Below are 7,262 nucleotides of genomic sequence, written 5' to 3'. Positions count from 1 at the left end.
TGACACAAAAATTAGCCTACTTTGCTTAAGTTGTATGGTATTATATTTTGAGGTAGCTCTTCCCATTCTAAAATGATATTTTTGGCTCACAAAAGGGCAGTTCGGGTAATCAGTGGTGTAAGTTCATGAACCTCTTGTCAACCCCAGTTCACAAGTCTGGGTATTTTGACATTAGCCTCTCAATACACATGTGATCAAAAGTATCCAGACACCCCCAAAAACAGATGTTTTTCATATGGAGGTGCATTGTGCTGCCACCTACTAGCAGATACACCCTATCAGCGACCTCAGTAGTCATTAGACATCATGAGAGAGCAAAATGGGGTGCTCCGCGGAACTCACAGACTACAAATGTGATCAGGTGATTGGGTGTGACTTGTGTCATACGTCTGTACGCGACATTTCCACACTCCTAAACATCCCTAGGTCGACTGGTTCTGATGTGATAGTGAAGCGGAAACGTGAAGGGACACGAACAGCACAAAAGCGTACAGGCCAACCTCGTCTGTTGACTGAGAGACTGCCGACAGTTGAAGAGGGTCGTAATGTGTAATATGCAGACATCTATCCAGGCCATCACACAGGAATTCCAAACAGCATCAGGATCCACTGCAAGTACTGTGACAGGCGGGAGGTGAGAAAACTTGGATTTCATGATCGAGCGGCTGCTCATAAGCCACAAATCATGCCAGTAAATGTCAAACGATGCCTCGCTTAGTGTAAGGAGAGTAAACATTGGATGACTGAACAGTGGAAAAACGTTGTGTGGTGTGACGAATCACGGTACACAATGTGGCAATCTGATGGCAAGGTGTGGGTATGGCGAATGCCCAATGAACGTCATCTGCCAGCATGTGTAGTGCCAACAGCAAAATTCCGAGGTGGTGGTGTTAGGGGATGGTCGTGTTTTTCATCGAGGGGGCTTGCACCCCTTGTTGTTTTGCTTGGCACTATCACAGCACAGGCCTACATTGATGTTTTAAGCACCTTCTCACTTCCCACTGTTGAAGAGCAATTTGGGGATGGCAATTGCATCTTTCAACATGATCGAGCACCTGTTCATAATGCACGGCCTGTGGCAGAGGGTTACATGACAATAACATCCCAGTAATGGACTGGCCTCCACAGAGTCCTAACCTGAATCCTATAGAACACCATTGGGATGCTTTGGAATGCCGACTTCGTGACAGGCCTCACCGACCGACATCAATACCTCTCCTCAGTGCAGCACTATGTGAAGAATTGGCTGCCATTCCCCGGGAAACCTCCCAGCACCTGCGAATTTTAAAATTTTCCCGACAAATTGACTGTTCAAACAAATTTTGGGCTTGCAGCCGGTCGCCGTTCAATACTTCGCATGTTATTTCAACTGGGCACCTGCCAGTCATCTTCAGGTGAGCCGTCGCAGACTGGCGAAAACATCCTCCATTCCGTAATATATAGCATACTGAAACTATTCTGCGCATGCGTCAAAAACTTGATAGATGAACCACACTGCCCGCCGGCAGCGCCCTCGCTGGTGGAATAGCAGAACTCAGTCACCCTGATATTTGCCACGGCTGTCACGCACTCTGTCGTCTTCAATTAAAGCAAATCATGGAGATGATGGGATTCCATGTACTGTCCAGCTGGGAGCCGCTGTCACGGTTTAACAGATTTTCCACCAATCGTATTTCTACGGATTCTTTAATAATGGAGTCCCAAAAAGATGTTGCTGTGGACATAATCATTATTTTCTCATACTCCATTGAATGTCCAGCAGAAATACAATGTTCAGCAATAGCGGACTTGCTTGGCTGCAAAAGGCAGGTGTAACACTGACGTTCAGTTCAGCGTTCTTTCACGGTGCGTGTGGTTTGGCCTATGTAAGCCATACCACAATGGCACGGTATCTTGTAAATTCCAGCCTTTTGTAGTAACAGATTGTCCTTAACTGATCCCACAAGATCCGCAATCTTCAATGGTGGGTGGAAAACCACATTTATCTGAAAGTTTTGGAGGATTCTTGCTATTTTAAATGAAGTGTTGCCAACAAAACGAAGAAAAGCTGAAGATTGTTCCAGCATGTTCTCCTCTTTATTCACTTCCTGCTTCTTAGTCTTAACTATCAGTGCCCTGTTAATCTGCTGGATGGAATACCCATTTTCACTGAATACTGTCTTTAGATGGGTGAGTTCTTGAGGTAAGCTATCTATATCTGAGACAGTATGAGCTCTATGAACAAGTGTTTTAAGCAAACTCATGGTTTGCGATGGGTGATAGCAACTCGATGCTTGCAGGTGCAAATCAGTATGAGTGGGTTTCCAGTAAACTGAATGCCCTAGAGAACCATCATTCTTTCTTCGAACCAGGACATCCAAGAAAGGCAAACAACCATCTTTCTCTATTTCCATGGTGAATGCTATGAATGGAGCTGAGGTGATGTAGAAACTCCATTAATTTATCTTCTGCATGAGGCCACACTATGAAAGTGTCATCCACATACCTCCAAAAAACTGATGGTTTCAAGGCAGCTGATTCAAGCACTCTCTCCTCAAAATCCTCCATAAAAAGGTTGGCCACCAAAGGAGACAGGGGGCTACCCATGGCGACACCATCAGTTTGTTCAAAATATTCTTGATTAAACATAAAATAAGTTGAGGAAAGAGTGTGCCTGAACAAAGCAGTGATATCAACAGGAAACACGTTACCAATCAGTGTCAAAGAATCTGCAAGAGGAACTTTTGTAAAAAGTGAGACCACATCACAACTTACTAGAAGGCCTACACTGCTACGCCAAAGAGCCCCCAGTCTATTGATAAAATCTGCTGAGCTTCGTATGTGATGTGACCACTTGCCCATGAAAGGTCTCAGCAAGGAAGCGAGCTGTTTAGCTATATCATATGTAGGAGCTCCAATGTTGCTCACTATTGGACGCAGAGGAAGACCCTCTTTATGAACCTTTGGAAGGCCATGCAGCTTGCCCTGAAACCAACAATTTTTCGGAGGTATGTGGATGACACTTTCATAGTGTGGCCTCATGGAGAAGATAAATTAATGGAGTTTCTACATCACCTCAACTCCATTCATAGCAACATCCGGTTCACCATGGAAATAGAGAAAGATGGTTGTTTGCCTTTCTTGAATGTCCTGGTACAAAGGAAGAGTGATGGTTCTCTAAGGCATTCAGTTTACCGGAAACCCACTCATACTGATTCGTACCTGCAAGCATCGAGTTGCCATCACCATGAGTTTGCTTAAAACACTTGTTCATAGAGCTCATACTGTCTCAGATATAGATAGCTTACCTCAAGAACTCGCCCATCTAAAAGACAGTATTCAGCGAAAATGGGTATTCCATCTGGCAGATTAACAGGGCACTGATAGTTAAAACTAAGAAGAAGGAAGTGAATGAAGAGGAGAACATGCTGGAACAATCTTTAGCTTTTCTTCCTTTCATTGGCAACACTTCGTTTAAAATAGCAAAAATCCTGAAAACTTTCAGATAAAGGTGGTTTTACGCCTACCATCGAAGATTGCGGACCTTTTGGGATCAGTTAAGGACAATCTGTTGCTATGAAAGGCTGGAATTTACAAGATACCGTGCCAATGTAGTATGGCTTACACAGGTCAAACCACACGCACTGTGAAAGAACGCTGCACTGAACATCAATGTTACACCCGCCTTTTGCACCCAAGTAAGTCCACTATTGCTGAACATTGTATTTCTACCGGACATTCAATGGAGTATGAGAAAACAATGATTATGTCCACAGCAACGTCTTCCTGGGACTCCATTATTAAAGAATCCGTAGGAATACGACTGGCGGAAAATCTGTTAAACCGTGACAGCGGCTACCAGCTGAACAGTGCATGGAATCCCATCACCTCCACGATTTGCTCTAATCGAAGATGACAGAGTCTGTCAACGGCCTTGGCAAATAGCAACGCAGAGGGCGACTGAGTTCTGCTAGTCCACTAGCGAGGACACTGTCGGCGGGCAGTGTGGTTCATCTATCAAGTTTTCGATGCACGCGCAGAACAGTTACAGTACGCTATATATTGCGGAACGGAGGACGTTTTCGCCAGTCTGCGACGGCTCACCTGAAGATGACTGGCAGGTTCCCAGTTGAAACATCGTGCGAAGTATTGAACGATGACCAACTTCCAGCACCTGATTGAACGTATGCCTGTGAGAGTGCAAGCCGTCATTAAGGCTAGGGGTGGGCCAACGCCATATTGAATTCCAGCATTACCGATCGATGGAGGGCACCACAAACTTGTAAGTCATTTTCAGCCAGGTGTCTGGATACGTTTCCTAACGAAGCAACCATTGGTTGCGAAAGCTTGAATTTTGTGTGTATGTTTGTGTTTGTTTGTGTGTCTATCGACCTGCCAGCGCTTTCTTTTGGTAAGTCACACATATCCATCCACACATATAAAGACACAAGCAGACATATTCAAAGGCAAAGAGTTTGGGCCAGACTTGTAGTCAGATCAATAGGAAGCAGACCTGTACGGCGATAGAGGATATAACTGTCACCCACGAACGAGGGGCTTGATTACATAGAAGTCAATAATCCGTGTGTGTGTTTGTGTGTGCGTTTGTATATATGTATATTCCATGTACTCATATTGATGAAATTTTTCTTCATGCTACACGTGAGGAATCGTGAGAAAAGACCCACAGTGAAATTGTGAGGGTATACCGTGCCAAGCTCTTCATCTCAGAGTAGCAAATGCAACCTCCTTCCTAAATTGAAACTTCCTCAATTATTTCGTGGATGTATTCCAATCTCTGTCTTCCGCTGCAGTTTTTGCGCTGTACAGCTCCCTAAAGTAGCATGGAAGTCACTCCATGATATCTTAATAGATGTCCTATTATCCTGTCCCTTCTCCTCGTCAAGTGTTTACCACGTTTTCCTTTCCTCTCAGATTCTGCTCACAACCACCTAATTCCACCCGTTCTTTTTTCCCCCTAAGGTAAGTCTTTCCGCTCCCGGGATTGGAATGACTCCTTACCCTCTCCCTTAAAACCCACATCCTTTCGTCTTTCCCTCTGCTTCCCTCTTTACTAACGAAGCAACCGTTGGTTGCGAAAGCTTGAATTTTGTGTGTATGTTTGTGTTTGTTTGTGTGTCTATCGACCTGCCAGCGCTTTCTTACGCTTAATTTCCATGTTAGAGCTCATTTTAGTTTTGTCAGTATGTACTGTACTTCCTCGATTCACCGTCAGTTGGCCCAATTGAAGGAAGGTAATGTTGGCTTCGGTGCTTGTGTTGACATGCGACTCATTGTTCTACAGTACTAGCATCAAGCACATCAGTACGTAGCATCAACAGGTTACTGTTCATCACAAACATGGTTTTGCAATCAGTTCAATGTTTACAAATGCGGACTTGGCAGATGCCCATTTGATGTATGGATTAGCACGGGGCAATAGCCGTGGCACGGCACGTTTGTATCGAGACAGATTTCCAGAACGAAGGCGTCCCGACAGGAAGACGTTCGAAGTAATTGATCGGCGTCTTAGGGAGCAAGGAACATTCCAGCCAATGACTCGCGACTGGAGAAGACCTAGAACAACGAGGACACCTGCAATGGACGAGGCAATTCTTCACGCAGTTGACGATAACCCTAATGTCAGCGTCAGAGAAGTTGCTGCTGTACAAGGTAACATTGACCACGTCACTATATGGAGAGTGCTACGGGAGAACCAGTTGTTTCCGTACCATGTACAGCGTGTGCAGGCACTATCAGCACCTGATTGGCCTCCACGGGTACACTTCTGCGAATGGTTCATCCAACAATGTCGATCCCCATTTCAGTGCAAATGTTCTCTTTACAGATGAGGCTTCATTCCAACGTGATCAAATTGTAAATTTTCACAATCAACATGTGTGGGCTGACGAGAATCCACACGCAATTGTGCAATCACGTCATCAACAAATATTTTCTGTGAACGTTTGGGCAGGCATTGTTGGTGATGTCTTGATTGGGCCCCATGTTCTTCCACCTACGCTCAATGGAACATTTTATCATGATTTCATACGGGATACTCTACCTGTGCTGCTAGAACATGTGCCTTTACAAGTACGACACAACATGTGGTTCATGCGCGATGGATCTCCTGCACATTTCAGTCAAAGTGTTCGTATGCTTCTCAACAACAGATTCGGTGACCGATGGATTGGTAGAGGCGGACCAATTCCATGGCCTCCACACTCTCCTGACCTCAACCCTCTTGACTTTCATTTATGGGGGCATTTGAAAGCTCTTGTCTACGCAACCCCAGTACCAAATGTAGAGACTCTTTGTGCTCGTATTGTGGACGGCTGTGATACAATACGCCATTCTCCAGGGCTGCATCAGCGCATCAGGGATACCATGTGACGGAGGGTGGATGCATGTATCCTCACTAACGGAGGACATTTTGAACATTTCCTGTAACAAAGTGTTTGAAGTCACGCTGGTATGTTCTGTTGCTGTGTGTTTCCATTCCATGATTAATGTGATTTGAAGAGAAGTAATGAAATGAGCTCTAACATGGAAAGTAAGCGTTTCCGGAAACATGTCCACATAACATATTTTCTTTATATGTGTGTGAGGAATGTTTCCTGAAAGTTTGGCCGTACCTTTTTGTAACACCATACAAAAAGTCTGTCTGCTTGGTCTGTATATGTGTGGATGGATATGTGTGTGTGTGCGAGTGTATACCTGTCCTTTTTTCCCCCTAAGGTACGTCTTTCCGCTCCCGGGATTGGAATGACTCCTTACCCTCTCCCTTAAAACCCACATCCTTTTGTCTTTCCATCTCCTTCCCTCTTTCCTGATGAATCAACCGTTGGTTGCATACACACAAAATTCAAGCTTTCACAACCAACGGTTGCTTCATCAGGAAAGAGGGTAGGAGAGGGAAAGACGAAAGGATGTGGGTTTTAAGGAAGAGGGTAAGGAGTCATTCCAATCCCGGGAGTGGAAAGACTTACCTTAGGGGGAAAAAAGGTCAGGTATACACTCGCGCACACACACACACATATCCATCCGCACATACACAAGCAGACATTTGTAAAGGCAAAGAGTTTCGGCAGAGATGTCAGTCGAGGCAGAAGTACAGAGGCAAAGATGTTGTTGAAAGAGAGGTGAGGTATGAGTGGCGGCATCTTGAAATTAGCGGAGGTTGAGGCCTGGCAGATAACGAGAAGAGAGGATATACTGAAGGGCAAGTTTCCATCTCCGAAGTTCTGACAGGTTGGTGTTAGTGGGAAGTATCCAGATAACCC

Source organism: Schistocerca nitens, chromosome 12 (genome assembly GCF_023898315.1).
Source record: "Schistocerca nitens isolate TAMUIC-IGC-003100 chromosome 12, iqSchNite1.1, whole genome shotgun sequence".
In the NCBI taxonomy this organism is placed as follows: Eukaryota; Metazoa; Arthropoda; class Insecta; order Orthoptera; family Acrididae; genus Schistocerca; species Schistocerca nitens.
This window is presented reverse-complemented; position numbering follows the sequence as displayed.